This window comes from Anthonomus grandis, chromosome 13, assembly GCF_022605725.1.
Source record: "Anthonomus grandis grandis chromosome 13, icAntGran1.3, whole genome shotgun sequence".
Taxonomy (NCBI): Eukaryota; Metazoa; Arthropoda; class Insecta; order Coleoptera; family Curculionidae; genus Anthonomus; species Anthonomus grandis.
In genome coordinates, this window is record NC_065558.1 from 26,429,291 (window position 1) to 26,434,445 (window position 5,155).

Below are 5,155 nucleotides of genomic sequence, written 5' to 3' on the forward strand. Positions count from 1 at the left end.
GAATAAATAAGTTTTTTTAGCATGTGCGTAGGGTAACCATTACTTTTATACAACAACTTACTTTATATAATTTATACAACTTACTGAGATTTTCTTTAATAAATGTTTCATCGGAAATGTGTGTGACTTTATGCACCATCGCCTTAATCATATTGATCTTTTGATTAGTAGGATGATTCGAATGGAAATTAATATATCTACCCGATACTGTTGGTTTTTGATACCAATTTAATAAAATTTTGTTATCGTTAGAACGAATAACAAACGTATATATATTTGGACATTTTAATAGTTTGTATTATTTTTTCTTTGTATTTTGCTTTCCTCCTGAAGAAGCTAAATAAATAAGAAGAATAAAAGAGATAGAAAAGAAGATAAATTAGTAGCGAAATATAGAGGTTCCTTAATTAGAATAAAGGATTTTTATTTATAAATTTAAACAGACCGATTCCTAAGAATAACTACTTGTGTCGCAGTACGGTCGAGAAAACGATAATACTCATGTAGGTATATATAATTTTATAGTTAAAGAGAAGGTAGTCTCGACTGGCTCGTTAAGAAACAGAATTTAGTTTAGTGGGGATGCAGTAAATTAAAATGCCTGGATAAGGTTTAACCCTTTATTGTATTGTCAAGCTTTCGAGTAGCATTGCACTCTTCTTCAGGACTCACTACAAACAATTTAAAAACCTAAAGTTAGTGCCAATGGGTACAGATTAAGGCTTTTTTTTTTGTTTTTGCTAAATTATTTGTTAAGATTTAAAGGAGAACTCACCAATGTGGGTTTATATCATAAACAAAACTTCATTACGCAACAACATATCAAATTCTCAACCAAAAAATAGGAAGTTTTTTCATCAAATGCTACATGATTACACACCAATACATACTTTCGTACTGTTTTTGCGGGCTTAAAAATAAATAGACGCTAACTTTTCTCGGTTATTTTCATTGGAGATCAGATATTCGATAGAAATCGTTCATGTGACGGAAAAAATATGTGAAATCATGCTGCATGAGAGAAATGTAAGACACAAGTGTTTTATAGGTACCGAAGTGCGCAAACGTCTGACGTATGTACTATCTGGTTCAAAGCATGTAAAATTATACACTGCTTGAACTGGTTAAGTTTTATTTGAAAATTTTACAACAAGATGGATGCTAACTTTATGACGTCTTAACGTTCGACACTTGAACAAATTGGTAATTTAATTTTTTTAACAGTTTTGAAACCTTGACACAATCCTAAGCGTTCCGCAAGGGCAATTAAACACAGCCCTAGAAATGTTTAATTCATTTAATGAACATATACAATTCACCGTCGAAATGGAAACCAAAAATTCTGTTCCTTTTCTTGATATGTTGGTGATTAGAACGAGTAATAACATGCTTAAAACAAAATGGTATGGAAAGCCTTACTGCTCTAACAGATTTATCAGTTTTCACTCGTACCATCCTACAAAAACCAAAAAATAAACCTATTAGTAGGTATGAAATCTAGAGCACGTAAATTATCACATCCGATGTATAGAGACTTAGCACTAACTCAATTAAAAGGCATAATGTTGAATAATTCCTATCCACTTAATTTGGTAAATAAATTCATATATTTAAAATTCATATAGATATATATAAAATATATATAGTATATATATATGTATATATAAATTTTTTTTTTGCTTTTTTTTGTTAACTTTCATTAATTCTATTGTCTCTGATCAATTAACATAAACTTTAATAAACCCCCTATTTAAATTGATTTAATGTGTTTTACTACTGAGTGAGTGAGTGTGACTGAGAGACCATACAGAGAACCCACGAATGCGGCCTGGTTTTTTCTAATCATTTCATTTAACAGGGTTTCTGGAACCTTATCAGATTTAGGGAGTTGTTATTGTTGTTTAAAACCTTAAAATCAAGACTGTCGAACAAACTCAACTCCCTAGAAATAGCCCTTGTAAAATAGTTAGTTTTGCCGGACTATTATTTTTGACAACAGTTTTTAAAATACAACCTAGTAATTTGGAAAATTTAAAAAGAAAAATCACAGGTGCGTGTAGAGAAATACACGCAGAAGTTTTTGAACATATAAATTAAGTTACCTTTTATTACTTTTTTATGTTCTGTTTCATGACAATGGTTATTACTTAAAAAAATAAATATCTTGACGGTTTTAATTTGTTTTTTATAAAGTAGTATTATTATATTAGTTAAACAAAAAGATAAAGTATGTGATATCTTTGAAAGGGTAATTAAAAAAACCTTTAAAAGGAGGTAAAAATCGACCTGCCTTTTAGATGTCATATCCACCCCCGCCAGAGAGCCGCTGCAATTTGATCGTGAACTAACCTAAAAAATGTCCCCCTCAAAAATAAATTTGACGTGTTTTTAGATATTTTTAAATTTTATACAGGGGCATAAATATAGAGAGTGGTACCTTTTCAGATTGACACCCTGCATAATACAATATTCGTGTGTTTTGCCTCATGTTACTTTGGATGATGCTTTATATTTAAGAAAATATTTAAGTATGTATATTTATAAGTATTATTGATTGTAACTTTCTACCTTCCATGCTGTAAAAAAATTGTATTTATAGTTTTTTTAATATTTACTGTATGATTGAACCACTAATGTATTTTGCAAAAACAGTTTCTATTGTAACAATATATTTCAACTTTAAAAAATAAATTTTTGATTTTTTTTTAAATCTTTAAAATTATTGCTGTAATCCAGGGTTTTTTATTATATTAATAGCCCTTCTAAACTAGAAATTATCGAAAATTTAGATTATTTTTAGATTTTTGTTGTGTTTATCATCTTTATCAACACTCCATCAAACTATAGAATTTGATATTTTGAAAAAAGGGAGTATTCCATTAGTCCATTAAACTTGAAATTCATCAATAATTATTGAAAAATAATATGAAATCGACATCAATCGCGTATATCAATACCGGAATTCTCTTGAGCAGATTTTAATTTTAACTAAAAAAAAAAAACGAAAAATTTTCGAATAATTTCAAAATTCCAATCGAAATTCTTAAAAACTTACCTCTTTAAACATAAATCAGAAAACACCAATAATATAAACAAAATAACATCTATTTACAAAAATATTCATCACATATCCTTACTAGGCTCCTCTTGAATTTTTTGGATATTCCCACGCCCGTGATAACTATCATAATAATTATCACATTTCGCCGATATGTGACTTATCCTGTAACACTCCGATTTCCTGCAGCAGTTGGAACAAGAGGAGTACATGGATGTTTTTTCCATATTATTTGCCTCTGATGAAAATCCACTACGGAGGTTATCACTAAAAAACAACTCTTTCATGAGCATTTCTCTCGGTTCCGAAATGTCTTTGGTGATATGTTTGATGTTTGATATCTAAAAGAGTGAGGAGATTAATTAAAAAAGGAAGATTTATTTTTTAAATTATTACTTTTGGGTTTACCACTATTAGTTGCTCATCTTTTTCATGAAGAATTTTGGTGAGGAGGATCTGGTCCTTCCTTTGCTGCGCTTCCTTTTGGCGAACTTTGCTGCGCAGACTGCTTTTTTTTTTAGCTAGAACATCAACAAAATAGAACATGGTCAGGATATTACCCAGTAATGTCTGTTGTTTTACCCACAGATTCTTTCTGCGAATCCCATTCCTTTTTTGCTCAGTTATTTGCTGTTCTTCGTTCTTCAGTTGGTCTCATTATCACCACACATGTCCTTATTTTGATGGAGCATCTCTTCGATCGTTTATCTCGTCTAAGAGTTGGATTTACTGGCACTCAAGCATTTGAAATGATAAGGAGAAAATGTTTGTCGTTAATTTTCCCAATTTCCTCCTCAAGATACTGGATGATTTTTCTTTCACCTGACTTTGGAGGTTTATCGTCTGTGATTGGTCTTCGATGATTTTTTTATTTTATTCTTTGCGTGTTTTTTTCTGCGTTCAGTGCGTTTCTAAAAAGGAACTTTGTTAACCCACTACTGCATGCTTTTATTAGAAATTAGAGTAGCGTATACTATTGCTTTCAGCATCATGTAGCTATATTTAAACTTTAGGATAGTCACCAACAGATCAAGAAATTTGTAATATCAAATCGACTTTTGAGAGAAAAAAATTTAAAACTCACTTGAGTTCGAACACCTGCGAATTACACAGGCAGCCTCCCTTTGACAAGGTTCAGATATGCTCTTTTTTAGCTCCTGCACCCCATTTGCAAGACTAATCGCTTTCAACTTGAAATATTCGGATTTTTCCGACATTTTCTTGAGCTGATCCTCCTGTTAGACAAGAAATTTTACTCAAAATCACCTTGTTAGTATTTCAATGTTAATACCTTAGATATCAAAGTAATACTTTGAATCTGAATGATATTTTCCTACTTCTTGTTGATTTCAGCCATTTAAAAGATGGTGGATTTGTTATTTTTGACTACGTTGGACAGCTCCTTGATCAGTCTCCTTTTCCAGGTCGAATTTACTTTGGGAGTGTAAGAGTTGTTCTTCGCCTTGTTTACATTCTTCTCCCATCATTTTATCCCTGGAATTACTAAATTTATCGCTGTGGATTAGACAAAGAAATCAACAGATTTTTCTCCAAACAGTTCGTATTGTTCGACTTTTTTTTGTAAGTCATTGGCATTGCAGTTTACCAAATGCTTCAGTGCTACCTTCAATTTGCAATCAGAATCTTATAAGTTTGCTATTTCCTCGATTAATTTTCCTTTTTATTCTTCCCTTCTCATTTCTACATCGTAATTTTCTTTCTTTTGAAAACCTCTTGTTCAGGCAATTCAAGTCTAAAAACTTCTAATAAAAATCAAAGTTACGGAGTTAGAGCAGCCATTATAGAATGTCTAGTTTTAGATGATGTAATATAAAAGAATTTTCAGCCTTATAGAATTCTAATACCAATACAAAAAGATGAATTTTTCAACACAAAAATATGCCAGGAATATTTCTACAATATTTTAATCTGTATATGAATATTCAAGGAATTTGTATGTAATGTTGAACTACATAGTGTGATATATTTGCCGTCATAATTTTAGTACAATTTTTTTACTAATCCTAACAGTATTTTTCCAACAGTAGAATATTTAGAAATTCGAGGTTTGAAATCTCTGGCCACGCCTAAGTTAAT

At 30.6% G+C, this 5,155-nt stretch overlaps 1 long non-coding RNA gene across 2 annotated transcripts; it reads right to left on the bottom strand.

Annotated features, from left to right (window-relative positions):
- Nucleotides 1-3,087: 3,087 nt before the first annotated feature.
- Nucleotides 3,088-4,865, bottom strand: LOC126744002 (uncharacterized). 2 transcript variants are annotated; one of them, XR_007663037.1, is made up of 5 exons: nucleotides 4,350-4,865; nucleotides 4,143-4,293; nucleotides 3,645-3,969; nucleotides 3,455-3,579; nucleotides 3,088-3,399 (listed from the first exon to the last, which is right to left on the bottom strand). It is a non-coding gene; the product is annotated as an uncharacterized LOC126744002 (long non-coding RNA). The 2 variants fall into 2 exon arrangements; XR_007663038.1 differs by having other exon boundaries at nucleotides 3,641-3,969.
- Nucleotides 4,866-5,155: the final 290 nt, after the last annotated feature.